This window comes from Chiloscyllium punctatum, chromosome 10 (assembly GCF_047496795.1).
Source record: "Chiloscyllium punctatum isolate Juve2018m chromosome 10, sChiPun1.3, whole genome shotgun sequence".
Classification (NCBI taxonomy): Eukaryota; Metazoa; Chordata; class Chondrichthyes; order Orectolobiformes; family Hemiscylliidae; genus Chiloscyllium; species Chiloscyllium punctatum.
Window position 1 is genome coordinate 25,028,610 of NC_092748.1, and position 17,026 is coordinate 25,045,635.

General features: G+C 44.5%; 1 protein-coding gene across 1 annotated transcript in view; it reads left to right on the forward strand.

Annotated features, from left to right (window-relative positions):
• The window catches only part of cps1 (carbamoyl-phosphate synthase 1, mitochondrial), a 191,791-nt gene that overhangs the window by 149,662 nt on the left and 25,103 nt on the right, over positions 1-17,026 (forward strand). The window lies entirely within an intron of this gene.

Sequence of the window (17,026 nt, forward strand, 5' to 3'; positions counted from 1 at the left end):
TTGACAAATAAATTCAGATATTTACAAACCCAGTCTTTGTCCGACCTGAATTTTGGCCAAAAGAGGCGGGACGAAGAATGGATTCCTTAGTCCATATGAAGCAACAATATTTAATCATCTTTTTCCCCTGTACAAGTATTATTTTGCCAATTCCACAACATCCTCCCCAAAGAACTTTCTGGAGGTATGTTGTAATGGACCCCGCCTCCAATTCCATTGCTTTTTCCTTCTTTTGTTTTTCCCGGAGGCTTTTTCCTTACCCACGGCACAACCCATATTGAGTTCCTTCGTTAGTCCCTTATTAACTACTAAAACTCAATCCCGGCCACCAAGGCAATACTTAAAAGTCAGGTTTCTTACCTTGGTCTGTGCACAGAGTTGCCTGGCCCCTTTGTGCCGTATTGTCTATCGAGCTCCTATCACTGTCTGATTCAGATGTCTCTCTTGTGGGATTCGTACCAGTCGCCCAAGGGAGCAGACCAAACCAGGACACGAGACCGCTCCTCAATGGGGAACGGGACGCGTCTTCCCAGTGTCCAAGGCCAGCCACTCCCCCCGGTGATGGAAGAAAATCCCGGACGAGCCCCCAATTGTGAGAAACAAAGCTCACACACTTCAATAATTTCAGTCCGAGACAAGATCTGAATCAATAGTGTCATTTATTTTACACTTGCAAGTGGGTGTGATGTCCCGTGTCTAAGAGGCAAAAGACATACACACACTAGGTTCAATTCATACATAATATTTATATGATTTAATGTCCATTGTTTTACATTGCTCCCTCCCCTACTTACATCATCCACTTCCCTAAGACCGGCCTCCACTACCCCTGTTTGCCTCTTGCCTTATCCGGCCTTGTCTGTGATAAAATGCTTATTTCTGGTCTCACAAGGCTGTTTGACCTTACCCTGTTATAGGTCATTGTTAGGCATATCCCTTCTTCATCATTATCTACCCCCTTCATCTGTGCCTTTCCCGAGGCCGTTCTGATCCCTATGACCCCTTTAATTGGGGTTTGTTCCTGTGTTTTCATAAAAGTGGGAAGCAGATGTTTATACCTACTGTTTGTACAGGCGTATCTAGCTTAACTTCATCCTCTCACAACATCTTATCTATTTGCCCACCGTACCTACTATTGTTCATTGGCACATTTCATTCTGACATACAATTTTAGCTAATACAAAAACAATTCTACATTTCCTCTACATCGTTTCCATTCTTGTTGACTCAGCTCTTGACTAAAACAATTACCCACTGGTGTGAGTTCACCTCCTTTGTAAAATGGAATTGCAGAAGTAACACTAATCCTACTGATATCCCACAGGAAGTAATGTAATGTTAACATTCATTTCAAGAGGATTATAAGTCTCAAGCAGCGATGCATTGCTGAGGCGCTATAAGGCTCTGATCAGACTGCATTTAGAATATTTTGAGGTTTTGGATTCTGTACTGAAGGAAAGATATGTTGGCTTTGGATGGGGGTGCGTCCAGAAGTGGTTTACAAGAATGATCCTGGAGAAGAAGGCTTGTCATACAAGGAGCAGTTGAGAACTCTGGGTCTGAAACTTATAGGATACTGAGATGCCTGGATAGCATGGATGTAGAAATTTTCCACTCTTAGGAGAGACTAGAATTCAGGGTGAAGGGGCAACACTGTAGAACTGAGATTAAATTCCCTACAGTGTGGAAACAGGCCCTTCGGCCCAACAAGTCAACACTGACCGTCCGAAGGTAATCCATCCAGATCCATTTCACTCTGGCTAATACTATGGGCAAGTTAGCATGACTAATTCACTTGACCTGAACATCTTTGGACTGTGGGAGGAAACCGGAGCCCCCCGCAAGAAACCCACGCAGACACAGGGAGAATGTGCAAACTCCACACAGACTGTCACCCAAGGCTGGAATGGAACCTGGGATGCTGGTGCTGTGAGGCAACAGTGCTAACCACTGAGCCACTGTGCCACCCATAAGATGATAAGATGAGGAGATGAGGAGCAAATACTTCAGCTAGAGAGTGGAGACTTTGTGGAACTCATTGCTGCGGAGGCCAAGTCATTGAGTGTGTTTAAAATGGAGATAGGTTCTCGGTCAGTAACAGTGTCAGGTGTTATGGGGCGAATGGGGTTGAGAAATATATCAGCCATGATCAGATGGAAGATCAGTCTTGATGGGCTGACTGGCCTAAATCTGCTCTGTTATCTTGTGATCTTTTGGAGCAAAGAGTGGGATCAAGTGGCTTTGAAGAGGTGACTGGTTAGTGACAAGTGATTATCTTGTTTGTAATTCGCTGAGCTTACGCTATTGTTGAATGTGGAAATGTCTGTACATTCAGCTTTTCATATAGCTTTTGATAGAATCTGTGTATGGCTGTATTTGGTGATATTTGACTGGCTTTAGGTTTGAAAATCTAGAAATATTAATTGTGAAAAGTAATAGTTAATAGGACTGGTCATTATTTGAGCCATGCAAAGGCTTTTCCCACCTTTTATTCACAGTCTGAATGAATGTATCGGGAATTAGTTGGGGATCTGCTGACATCTGTGAGAAAACCAGGTTTAGTTTGTATCCAATCTCTGACTTTTGAAATAGAGGGAAAATTGGAGTACAAGAGAAAGCTAGGTAGAAATATAGAGACAGAGGAAGAGTTTCTTTAGATATTTAAAGAGTCCAGTGTCAAGAGAAAGGAAGTCAACATGAGTGCTATAGTGAGTGAGTCTAGGGAATTAGTGATGGCAAATGAACAGAAACTTTGCACCAGTCTTCACTAGAGAGGATATAAGTAACATCCCAGAAATAGCTGTACATCAGGAACTGGAAGACCAGGAGGGACTCAAGATTATAATCAGCATGGAAGTGGTATTGAGCTAATTGCTGGACCTATAGCTGACAAGTTTGCTGGATTTTGATGAATTTCATCTTCCGGTCCTAGTAGAAGTGACTAGTTCAGGTAATTCATGTGTTGGTTTTATATTTTAAATTCTCTAGCGTCAGAAAAGTAGCAAATGTAACTCTGTCGGACCTGTACAAGCTGGATAACAAAGAAAATTTACAGCCCAGGAACAGCTCTCCAACCTGTGCCGATCCAAATCCACTGTCTAAGCCTATCGCCCAATTCCTAAACATCTCTATCTCTCTGCTCCCCACCTACTCGTGCATCTGTCCAGACGCACCTTAAATGAATCTACCGTGCCTGCCTCTACTACCTCTGCTGGCAATATGTTCCAGGCACCAGGATAGATTACACCTCAACGGGACTGGGTCTGATAACCTTGCAGAGAATTACGAGAGCTGTTGGGCTAGTTTAACCTAACTTTGTCGGGCGATGAAAACATGCTAGGTGATCCAAATTAGAAGGGAGTAAAGTTTGTAACAGAAAGTTGAAAAGATGCTTGGGAGACCAGAAAGAAGCAAAACCTTGCTGAGCTTCAAAAGTAGAATGATATTAAAAAGTCAAAGTTAAGGGCACTCTACCTGAATGCAAACCCCAGCATTCGCAACATGATCGACGATTTAAAAGCACAAATGGGGATAAACAAAATTATAATTGCTGATACAGAGGCATGGCTGCATTGTTCTCAGGGCGAAGAACTGATTATAGACAGATAGATACCCTACAGTGTGGAAACAGGCCCTTCGGCCCAACAAGTCCACACCAACCCTCTGAAGAGTAACCCACCCAGACCCGTTTTCCTTTGACTAATGCACTTAACACTATGGGCAATTCAGCATGGCCAATTCACCTGACTGGGAGGAAACCGGAGCACCTGGAGGAAACCCACGCAGACATGGGGAGAACTTGCAAACTCCCCACAGACAGATGCCCAAGGTTGGAATTGAACCTGGTGCTGTGAGGCAGCAGTGCTAACCACTGAGCCACCGTGCCGCCCCGTGACGTTTGGGAAGGGCAGATAATTAAATGGCAGAGTAAGTTCAATGGACTGAATGTCCTGCCGTTGTTCCTTTGTTCAGATATTCCTAACTTCTTTATTCATGAAGGGTAGGATAGTATTGGCTAGTTAGCTTAACATTTGCCATTGGGAAAATGTTAGACGGTGTTCTTAAAGTTGTTATATTAGGGCATTTAGAAAAGTGAAAAGTAATTGGACAGAGTCAGCACGGCTTTTTGAAAGGGAAATCATGTTTGATCAATTCCTGGGAGTTCTTTGAATAAGTCAAGCGTGCTGTGAACAATGGGGAGCCAGAAAATGGACTGTATTTGGACTTCCAGAAGGCATTTAATAAGATGCCACATCAAAGATTATTGCAGAAAATAAGAGCACGTAGTACAGGGACCAACATATTGGCACAGATAGAAGGGTAGCTGGTTAATAAAATAGACAGGCAGGAGGCTGGAAGAACACAGCAAGTCAGGCAGCATTAGGAGGTGGAGAAGTCGACATTCTGGGTGTAACCCTTCTTTAGGACTGGGGTAGGTGGGTGCGGGAGGAGCTGCAGATGAAGGGGGAGATTGGGCAGGGTGGTGAGGTGGGGATAGGTGAAGACAGGTAGAGCGTACATTCTGGTTGGTCAGTGGGAGGAATTAATCCGGTTGGTGGCAGGGAGCAGAGACAGCGAGGAGGAAGGTTCGGGAAGGGAGTCGGGGGATGGGGAAGGAAGGTTTTAAAATTGGAGAACTCAGTGTTGAGTCCTTCAGGCTGTAGGGTGCCCAGGCGGAAGATGAGGTGCTGTTCCTCCAATAGGCACTGTGGTTTGTTTCAGCAATGGAGGAGGCCAAGGATGGTCATGTTGGAAAGGAAGTGATTGCAGGAATTAAAATGGGCGGTGACTGGGAGGTCTGCTCGGCCCCTGTGCAGAGGAGACCACATCGGGAGCACCCGATGCGGTAAACTAGGTTGAAAGAACCTCTGTCTCACCTGGAAGGACTGTTTGGGGCCCTGGATAGAGGTGGGGTGTGGTGTATTGGCAGGTTTTACATTTTTTTTGGTTGCAGAGGAAGGGGAAGTGATCTTCTTACAGTGGGGAGACCAAACGTAAGCTTAGGGAACAGTTCACCAAGCATTGCAGCTGGGCCTGCAGTGGTCCACTGGATCTCCCAGTTCAATTCCCCCCAACCACTCCCTTTCCGTCATGACCATCCTTGGCCTCCTCCATTGCTGAAACAAAGCATGGCATCCATTGGAGGAACAACACCACATCTTCCGCCTGGGCACCCTGAAGGCCAGAGGTCTCAACATTTGAGTTCTCCAATTTCCAATAAACTCCCTCCCCATCCCCTGATTCCCTTCCTAGCCCCTCCCCCTCCCCCTCCCACTGCTCCCTGCCACCAACTGGATTCATTTCTCCCATTGACCAACCAGGTCGTACCCTCTACCTGTCTTCACCTATCCCCACTTCACCACCCTGCCCCTGCCTCCCACTTTATCTGCAGCTCCCCCTACACACACACACACACACACACACACACACACACACACACACACACACACACACACACACACACACACACACACACACACACAGTGTCCTGAAGAAGGGCTACACCTGAAACGTTGACTTCTCCACCTCCTGATGCAGCCTGGCTTGCTGAGTTCTTCCAGCCTCCTGCCTGTCTACTTTGCATTCCAGCTTCTGATGTTTCTTGTCTCTAACAAAACAAAGTAGACAGAACGGAAAAATGTTGTGAAACTTGAAAGGGTTCAGAAAAGATTTACAAGGATGTTGCCAGGGTTGGAGGATTTGAGCTACAGGGAGAGGCTGAACAGGCTGGGGCTGTTTTCCCTGGAACGTCTGAGGCTGGGGGTTGACCTTATAGAGGTTTACAAAATCATGAAGGGCATGGATAGGATAAATATCCATGGGGTCGGGGAGTCCAGAACTAGAGGGCATAGGTTTAGGGTGAGAGGGGAAAGATATAAAAGAGACCTAAGGGGCAACTTTTTACGCAGAGGGTGGTATGGAATGAGCTGCCAGAGGAAGTGTTGGAGGCTGGTACAATTGCAACATTTAAAATGCATCTGGATGGGTATATGAATAGGAAGGGGTTGGACGGATATGGGCTGGGTGCTGACAGGTGGGACAAGATTGGGTTGGGATATCTGGCATGGACGGGTTGGACCGAAGGGTCTGTTTCTGTGCTGTACGTCTCTATGCTCTAAATTAGTCATTTTTTTGGTTCGTAAGTCATGGGGCCTCAAAAGTTTTCCAATTGTCATATACAAAGCAGGAATAGGGAGGATTACAGTTAAGATGGCTTGTCCCTTCCTCAGTCCAACACAGTGACCTATTGTTTGGTTTACGCCTTTCCCTTTTCACTCTGTCCCTTGCTGAGCTAGGCCCAAGGGTGTGTTTCCCAAGCCCTGGTTTCTGGATTCCAACTTTTGAAAGAAACACACAGCAAAACCATGTAAGGTGAAATCAAAGTCAGGATTTGTTACTGAGACATTTAAAAGGTGAGCAAACTGCTTCACTACGCCATCCACATACTCTAAACGCACACAGGAAATTAAGGCAGGCAGGACAGGGGAACTGTTACAAATGACTAGTTTTGGCAAGTCCAGCAGTATTGATAAAATAAAAACTTACTCCAGGTGAGTCACAAACTCCCAGAGGTCAGTGTCCAATAATCATTTTCTCATAGAGATGGGCCTAGATGTTTTCTTTCTTGCAGGCGAACTGTCTCCAACTTGGAGACAGAGATGGAGCCTCTGAGACAGAAAGTGACCTCAGCTGGGAGTCCTCCTTCCCTCTGGAGGTTAAACAGCAACTGATGTAAAATCCCAGTATGTTTAAACAATTCAGTCATGTGACAAAGACATGCATTTCTGGTACTGATGTCTATAATCGGAATGTCTTTCAACTAACAGTGTTGTCTTGCCTCCCCCCAACATCGGAAATTCCATTGTGACGTACAGAGGTTAAAGTATACACAGCCATTTTAACATTGGCTAATTTTGAGGTGTCCCTTTGTCAGGAGTTAGCTGGACTGTCTCTACAAAGTAAGGGATTCAGATGATTCTGGAAAATGTGATTATGTGATCAGTGGCCATTTTACGAGTTGGGCAATGTTGCCCACTTTTAAACAGTATGCAGTTTAAATATGAACATGTTATGCGAAAAGTACAGTTGACTTTGGGATTTCTCTTGATGCCCTCCAGCATTATTTAAATAAATAACTTGGATGAAGGAACCAAAGATATGATTACTTAATTTGTTGATTAGACAAAAGTAGGCAGGATTGTGAAGAGGGCCCAAGGAAGCTACACAGGTTAAGTAAATGAGCAAAAATATAGCGAATGGATTATGATATGGGAAATGTAAAATTGGCATTTTGGCAGAAGGATTAAAAAAATATGCTATTTAAAGACTCTAGTTTGGGGCACAAACAGACGTTTCTGTGGCCATCAGCGAGACATCAGGATGTGGCGTGTTGCCTCCTTTATCAGGTTCAAGGATGTTTTGGGGAGGATGCAGAATATTTTGTAAATAGAGAGTGAGTAGCAAGGGGTCATTGTACCAATGGCACAGGTTGGGAAGGGGATAAAAATGTAGGAAACTAGGCATCAGGTTACGCTGAGGCTAGTACAATAGCTAAGGGGAGCAAGTCAAAGGGCAAAATTGGGAATATGGAACTAGGATATCATTACAGAAACATAGGTCGGGGATAGACAGGACTGGCAGCTTAATGTTCCAGGATATAGATGATATAGGAAGGACAGAAATGGAGGCAAGAGAGGAGTGGGAGTAGTGTTTTTGCTCAGTGATAACATTATGGAGGGAGGATATTTCTGGGAGACAGTTCAGTGAAATTATATGGGTGGAACAGAGAAGTAAGAAAGGGATCACCCAACAGTTAGTGGGAAGTTGAGAAACAAATACGTAAGGAGAGCTCAGTTACCTCAGAAAACCAAGGTAATAATGGTTGGGGATTTTGGGCCTGTCATTGTACTAAGGGTTTGGATAGGGAGGAATTTAAGTGTATACAAGAAAATTTTCTGTTTCAATATGTGGATATATATACTAGAGAAAGGAGCAACAGTTGACTTGTTGGAAAATAAGGCAGGGCAAGTGACTGAAGTATCAGTGGGGGAGCACTTTGGGTGCAAGTGATCAGAATTCTGTTAGTTTTAAAATAGTGATGGAAAAGGATAGACCTGATCTAAAAGCTAAGGTTCTAAATTGGAGTAAGGCCAATTTTGATGGTATTAGGCTGGAATGTCAAAGGTTGATTGGGGACACTATTTGCAGGGCGGTTGGGCAGTCCTTTAAAAATGTAAAAAGGAAGTTCAGAGGCAGTATGTTCATATTAGTGTGAAGGGCAGGGCTGGATGACTAGAGAATTGAGAAAAAGAAGGAGGCATATATGAAGTTTAGACAGCTGGGATTGAGTGAATCCCTAGAGCAGTATAAGGGCGATTGGAGTGTACATAAGAGGGAAATCAGGGAGGAGGAAATGGGACGTGAGATAGCTTTGGCAGTTGAGTTAAGGAGAATCCAAAGAGATTCTACAAGTACATTAAGGGCACAAGAGTAATTAGGGGGAGAGTAGGGCTGTCTGTGTGGAACTACAGGAAATGGGTGAGATACTAAAGAAATATTTTGTGTTAGTATTTACTGTGGAGAAGGACATTTAAGCGAGGGAAATTTGGGGAATAAATAGTGATGTTTTGAAAAGAGTTGGTAGCCATGATGTGGAGGTGTCGTTGTTGGACTGGGTGGATAAGGTCAGAAGTCAGAGGACACCAGGTTATAGTCCAACAGGCTTATTCACTTTACCTGACAAAGTAGCAGCACCCCAAAAGCCTCTGATTTCAGATAAAACTGTTGGACTATAACCTGGTGTCGACTAACTTTTGCTCCTTGAAAGGACATTGCAGAAGAGTTGCTGGATGACTTAATATGCATAAAAGTAGATAAATCCCCTGGCATCTAATGGGGTGTTTCCCAGAACTTTGTGGGCAGCTAGAGAAGACATTGCTGGGCCCCTTGCTGAAGTATTTGTATCATCAACAGCCACAGGTAAGACTGGAGGTTGGCTAATGTGTGGCACTATTTACCAAAAGCTTTAAGGAGAAGCCAGGGAACTATAGACTGGTCAGCCAGATGTCACTGGTGGATACGTTGTTGCAGGGGATTCTAAGGGACAGGATTCATGTGCATTTACAGAGTCAGAGTTCTATAGCATTGAGACATGCCAACCAAAATTTCCATCCACGCTAACCTCATTTCCTTGCTCCTGGCGCATATCCTTCTAGTCTTCTCCTGTCCATGTATTTGTCCAAATGTTGTTCATGTACCCACCTCAACTGCTTCTGCTGGCAGCTCATTCCATATGTGTACCACCCACTATGTGAACCAATTGCCCTTCAGGTTCCCTTTTATTCTTTCCTCTCTAACCTTAAACTGATGCCCTTTAGTCCTCGATTCCCGAACCCTGGGAAAAAGATTGAGTGCACTCATCCTACCCATGCCTGTCATGATCTTCTACACCTCTATAAGGTACCCCCTCAGTCTCTTACGCTCAAAAGAAAAAAAAACCTAGTTTGTCCAACCTCTCCCTATAACTTAGACAATTGAGTCCAGGCAACATCATTGTAAATTTCTTCTGCACTCTTTCTAGTTTAATAACAGCCTTCCTATGGTACAAACAATGACTGCAGATGCTGGAAACCAGATTCTGGATTAGTGGTGCTGGAAAAGCACAGCAGTTCTGGCAGCTCCTCAGAGCCTTCCTATGACAAGATGACCAAAACTGAACACAATACTCCAAGTGTGGCCTCACCGACGTCCTGTACAACTGCAGCATAACTTCCTAACTTCAATACTCCGTTCCATGACTGATGAAGGCCAGTGTACACCTTCACTGTCCTGTCTACCTGTGACTCCACTTTCAGAGAACTGTGAACCTGAACTCCAGGATCCTTCTGCTCGACTACACTGCCTGAGGCACTATCATTCACCATGAAACATTTGACTTTCCAAAATGCAAGCCCTCATACTTATCTATATAAAATTTCATTTGCCATTTCTTGGCCCACTTCCCCAGCTGATCAAGATCCTGCTGCAATTTCTTACAACCTTTCTCACTGTCCACGATACTACTTAATGTCATCTATAAACTTACTAATCATGGCTTGTTCATTGATATAGACAACCAACAGTAATGGGCGCAGCACCACCAATCAGCATCCTTCCACTATTATTCTCTGCTTCCTATCATCAAGCCAATTTTGTATCTAATTTGCTCTGGATTCAAGCAATCAAACCTTCCAGAGCAGCCTATCATGTGGAACCTTATCGAAGGCCTTACTGAAATCCATATACAGAGGAACCTCAATTATCCAGTTTGATTGATTGAATTCCGGATAATCCAATGCCGGATAACGTAGTTTAACCAAGCATTGGGACCTTGCAATTTTGCCGGATAATCGAGGTTCCTCTGTAGACTACATTTCCAGCCCTGCCTTCCTCAACCTTCCTGGTAACATCATCAAAGAACTGTAACAAATTTGTGAGGCAAGATCTCCCACTCACAACGCCATGCAGACAACTCATAATCAAACCTTGTCTTCCAAGTGCATGTATATCTTATCCCTCAAAATCTTCGCAAGTAACGTGCCCACCACAGATGTTAAGCTTACTGCTCTATTGTTCTCAGGCTTTTCTTTGCATCCTTGAATTCCTTACCCTTCCAGTCTTCCAGGATCTTACCCGTGGCTAATAATAGTGCAAAAATATTGGCCAGGGCCCCCGCAATTTCTTCACTCGCCTCTTGCAGTGTTCTTGGGTATATCTAGTCAGAGCTGAAAATGTGTTGCTAGAAAAGCGCAGCAGGCCAGGTAGCATCCAAGGAGCAGGAGAATCGACGTTTCGGGCATGAGGATTCCTGAAGAAGGGCTCATGCCCGAAACGTCGATTCTCCTGCACCTTGGATGCTGCCTGACCTGTTGCGCTTTTCTAGCAACACATTTTCAGATCTGATCTCCAGCATCTGCAGTCCTCACTTTCTCTTCTATCTCGTCAGGACCAGAAGATTTATCCACTTTCATACATTATAATACAAACAACCCCACCTCAGCTGTGGTATGAATTGCCCCCAAGTTCCCAAGTCTTCATGTCTTTCTCCATGGGAAACACAGAGGAGAAATATTCATTTGTGAACCTCGCCCAACTCCTGCAATTCTACACATACATGTCCACTTTGGTCCTTGCGGGGGCCTATTCTCTCTCTCGTTATTCTTTTCCCTTTAATATACTTGAGGTATCTCTTTGGATTCATCCTAATCTTCTCAGCCAAGGCTATCTTGTGTCTCCTGTCTCACCCTCCTGATTTCCTTCTTCAGTAAACTCATGTATTCCCTATATACCTCCAGGGATTCCCTTGATCCCAGCTGCCTGTACCTCAGCCGCGCCTCCTTTTTTTCTGGTCAAAGTCTCAATATCTCTTGTCATCCAGGGAGAGGCAAGGACTGCTGAAGGATAGTCAGCATAGCTTTGTCTGTGGGAAATTGTGTCTCACTAACTTGATTGAGTGCATTGAAGAGGTGACAAAGAAAATTGATGAACGTGGAGTTGTAGATAACTGTATGGACTTCAGCAAAGTGTTTGACAAGGTTTTGCAGGATCGACTGGTTAGTAAGACTAGATCACATGGGATCATGGAGAGCTAGCCAATCGGAGATAAAATTGGCTTGAAGGAACAAAACAGATGGTGGTGGTTGAAGGTTGCTTTTCAGACTTGAAGGTGGTCACCAGCAGCGTGGTCCAAGGATTGGTGCTAGATCCACTGCTCTTTGTTGTCACAAAGCTGGTCTTTTTTCTCAAAGTTACTGTGTCCTTGATTTTTTTTCAGAGAGGTCGTAAAACAGCCCAGGCTCCGAAACGGCTGGGTTGGTGCAGAGATGAATGGTTTATTGGGGCCCTTGTTGTTTACCCTAACAGTGCGTCTGAACAAAAACTTGAAAGATCTTTTGGAAAACTGGTATAGTGAAGGGGGCCCAGCTCTCTAGCTGTGCAGTTCAGTTCACTTGGTTAGTTCAGTTGCAGCAGAGGATGTTCAAAACAGACTGTTGCATTTCCTTTCCTTGCAAACTGTCAGTCTTTGTTTGATTTTTACCTTTTGTGCTAAGGGGTATGTGTATTGGGACTGTTGCAAGTGGTTTTGGAACAATATCATTAAGTCGGGTTTGGATAGGATACGCTTGGCGGTATTCTGTTTTCTGATCTTTTGTGTTTCATTCTGTAATTTTGTAAATAAATCTTGTTTAAAACTTGGCAGACGACCCAGCTAATTTACACCAGGAATGCCCACTAGCTAAACAAATAGCAAAGTTATGGTCTGGGCTACCTGCTTAAAAATGTTTTGAGGGGTCTGGCCTAATCCATAACATTGTCACTTATATAAATGATTGGGTGTGAATACAGGAAGTATGGTTAGTAAGTTTTTAGATGACACCAAAAATGCAGTGGAGAGTGAAGAGGACTAAAGAATCATAGAGATATACAGCACAGAAGCGGACTCTTTGGTCCAACTCGTCCATGCCGACCAGATATACTAAATGAATCTAGTCTCATTGGTCAGCATTTGGCCCGTATCACGCTAAACACTTGCTATTCATATACCCATCCACATGCCTTTTAAATGTTGTCATTGTACCAACCTCTACTGCTTCCTCTGGAAACATACACTCACCACCCTCTGCATGGAAAAGGTGCCCCTCAGGTCCCTTTTAAATTTTTCCCCTCTCACCTTAACTTTATGCCCCATAGTTTGGACGTCCCCACCCGAGGGAAAATACGTGGTCTATTTATCCTGCCCATGCCCCTCATGATTTTATAAACCACTATAAGGTCACCCCTCAGCCTCTGATGCTGCAGGGAAAACAGCCCCCAGCCTATCCTGATAGCTCAAAGTGTCCAACCCTGGCAACATTCTTGTTAGTTTTTTTTCTCAATCCTTTCAAGTTTCATAACATCCTTCCAATAGCAGGGACGCTAGAATTGCACACAGTATTCCAATAATGGCTTAACCAATGTCCTGTACAACTGTAACATGACCTCCCAAATCATATACTCAATGCACTGACCAATCGAGGTAAGCGTACCAAATGCTGCCTTCACTATCCTATCTACATGTGACTCCACTTTCAAGAAATTGCAAACCTGCGCTCTTAAGGTCTCTTTGTTCAATTACACTCCCGAGGACCAGGCGTATTTAGAATTACTAGCTTTCAGAGTGCTGTTCCTTCATCAAGTAACTGTGGAGCAGGATCATAAGACACAGAATTTGTAACAAAGGATCATAGTGTCATGTGATCTGATACGATATATTGAACAAACCTAATTGGTGTTAAGTCTTCCATCTTTTAGAATGGGTTGTAGGTTTTGATTCATTAATATGTAAATCCCAGAACATTCATGAGATAAGGTTTTTTAAAATAGGTGACATCTCAGCTCAGCTCAGCTCAGACAATGCATTAAAAGTGTGAGATTAGAGTCTGCCTGTATCCCAATCTTGAGTCAGACTGGTTCTATTTCCAACTAGGAATTTATAAATGGATTGTCTGCATGCAGATGGTGTGCTTTTTGAACAAAATAGAACTGTAATTACAGATACATTCTGTAAATGCAAACTCACCCCATAGACTAGTATATTCAATGCTGCCTTTCATATTAGCTTGAGAAATGGCTGGAGGCACTGGGTACTGCAAATGTTATGGGCCCCAACAACATTCCAGTAATAGTACTGCACACCTCTGCTTTCAAACTATCCAGTCTCCTAGACAAGCTGTTCTAGTATATGAATTGAATTGAATTTATTGTCATGTGTATGAGGCACAGTGAAAAGCTTTGTCTTGCGAGCAATACAGGCAGATCACATAAGTTAATTAAACCTGTTGGACTATAAGCTGGTGTTGTGTGATTTTTAACTTTGTACACCCCAGTCCAACACCATCTCCAAATCATGACAAGTACAGGTGAATGTTAAGAGTTTGTGAGTCCGTTCAGTATTCCAATAACAGTAGGGCAGAAACCATTATGAAACCGGCTGGTGCGTGTGTTCACGCTTCTGTACCTTCTCCCTGATGGTAGAGATTGTAGAAAAACATTGCCAGGGTGGGATGGATGTTTGAGAATGCTGGCGGCCTTTCCTTGACAGTGGGCCTGGTAGATGGATTTTATAGATGGGAGGTTAGCCTTTGTGATTGTCCAGGCAGAGTTCTCCATTCTCTGTAACCGTGTCCGATCTTGAATGGTACAGTTGTCATACCAGGTAGTGTTACATCCAGACAGAATGCACTCGATGGTGCACCTATAGAAGTTGGCAAAGGTATTTGCTGTCATGCCAAATTTCCTCTGTTGCCTGAGGAAGAAGTGACATCGTTGGGCCTTTGTAACCAGTGAGTCCAAGAAAGCTTGGATGACCACTCCCAAGAGCCTGACACTCTCCATTCGTTCCATCTCTATGCTATTAATGTGTAGGGGAGGAATGAGTAACATCCCGCCGAAAATCAATAATGAGTTCTTTGGTTTTGCTGGCACTGAGAGCTACGTTGTTCTCATTGCACCATTCTTCCAGGTCTTCCACCTACCATCTGTAGTCTGTTTCGTCACCATCTGAGATTCGACTGACTATGGTGGTTTCATCAGCGAACTTGTAAATGGCATTAGTCTGGTATTTGGCGACGCAGTCATAGGAATACAGTGAGTACAGTAGGGGGCTTAGTACGGTCCCCTGGGGGGTCTCCAGTGTTAATTGTTAGTGAGGATGCAATATTGTTCTCTCTCTTCACTGGTTGAGGCCTGTAGGTCAGGAAACTGAAGATCCAGCTGCAGAGGCTTAGTCCCAGATCACTAAGTTTAGTAAGCAGCCTCGGGGGGGGGGATAACAGTGTTGAAGGCTGAACTGTAGTCAATGAGTAGAATTCTTACATAGCTGTTCTTGGTGTCAAGATGTTCTAGGGAGGAGTGAAGGGCATCTGACATGGATCTGTTGGTCCGATATGCAAATTGGAGTGGGCCAAGAGTAGTGGGGAGGTTGGACTTGATTAATGCTATGACCAGCCTTTCAAAGCGTTTCATGACCATTGAAGTTAGGGCCACTGGGCAGTAGTCATTGAGACAAGCTGTATGAGCCTTCTTACACATGGGGTTGATGTTGGCCCTCTTGAAACAGGCAGGGACAGTGGCCTGCTGCAGGGAGAGGTTGAAGATGTCCCAAGAAGACTTCTGTCGGTTGATCTGCTCGTGCTCTAAGTGCACGGCCTGGTACTCCATCTGGTTGCATCACTTTCCTTGGATTCACACGAAAGAAAACTGATCTGACCTCTGATGCAGTGACTGTTGGGATAGGTTTGTCAGGATTGTCGACCTCTCTGCTGAAATTCTGCTCAAAGCGAGCATAGAAGGCATTGAGACAATCTGGGAGGGATATGTCATCGTCTGCTACCTTGCACACTCTTATTTTGGAACCTGTGATGTCATTCAGTCTTTGCCACAGTCGGGGGTGTCTGTCTGGGTCTCTAGTTTGGATCAGTATTGGTCCTTGGCTGTCTGAATGGCTCTATGAAGGTCTTACTTGGATTCCTTATATTTGAGTGGGTCTCCTGATCTGAAGGCCTCACAGCTACCTACAACACTGGCATCTACCCAACAATCTGGAAAGTTGCTCAGGTTTTCCAGCTCCATCTCACCTATAAGCCATTCTGGTTGAGGAAGAGCAGAGTTTCATGTGGGACACCTCACCCGCCCGTAGCCATTTAATAAAAATTAAGGACAGGGTGGATAGCAAGAGTGGGGGACTTGATTACTAGGGGTCATGAGTTTAAGGTGAAAGCGGAAAAGTTTGAGGGAGATATGCATGGAAAGTTCTTTACACAGATGGTAGTGAGTGCCTGGAATGCGTGGCCAGCGGAGATGGTAGAGGTGGGCACAATAACGTCATTTACAATGTATCTAGACAGATACATGAATGGGCAGGGAGCAGAGGGATATAGATCCTTAGAAAACAAGCATCAGGTTTAGATAGATGATCTGGATTGGCACAAGCTTGGTGGGCTGAAAGGCCTGCACCAGTGCTGTAATGTTCTTTGTTCTGGTCTCCACACAAGAGAAATTATATGATTGCACCAGAGGGGTTGTAGAAGAGGATTTACCAGAATGTTGCAGGGAATGGAGGGAGTTAGCTATGAAAAGAGCCTGGATAAGCTTGGGTTGCTTTCGTTGGAGCAGAGAAGGTTGAGGAAGAATAGAATCAGAAATTGCTGCAGGAGAAACTTGGCAAGTCTGGCAGCATCTGTGCAGACTGTGTTAACGTTTCGTGCCCAGTGACCCTCCTTCAGACCGAGTGGGAAGGACTGGAGCACACTGCCTGAATAAATAATTGAGGCTGAAAGCCTCATAACCTTGAAAAACCACTTGGATGAGCACTTGAAATGTCAACATTCGAGACTATCGGTCTGCTGTGGGACTATGCAGACATGATAGGGCTGCAGGGCTTCTTCTGCACTGTATGTTTTTGATTCCAAAGTGATGGTGATCTGTCTTTTTGAGCTGCTGCAGTCTGTGCTGTAGGTAGACCTACAATGCACTTAGGGACTGAATTCCAGGATTTTGACCCAGCAACAGTGGCATGGTCACATGTTTCCTAATCTGGATGGTGAGTGGTTTAGAGGGCCACTTGCAGCTGATGGTATCCCCGTGTATCTGCTGCCCTTGGCTGTTTAGATGCTGAAGGCCATGGGTATGTTGGTGCTGTCTAAGGATTTTAGTGAATTTCTGCAGTGTATCTTGGAGATATTGCTACTGAGCATCAATGGTGGAGGGAATGGATGCTTCTGGATGTGAGGCTGAGCGAGCAGGCTGCTTTGTCCTGTGTAGTGTAAACCTTCCTGAGTTATTGGAACTAAGCTGGCTGAATGGGTATGTGTATGTATCTGTGTTCATGTGCATGTGTGTGGTGCTGAACTTGCACGTGGGTGAGGGTGGGGATTTCTGGGTGATCAGGTGAATACTGTTTGGTAGCTAGGCACTGCTGAAAAGTCATGACCTTTTGTCTGGTCTCCCT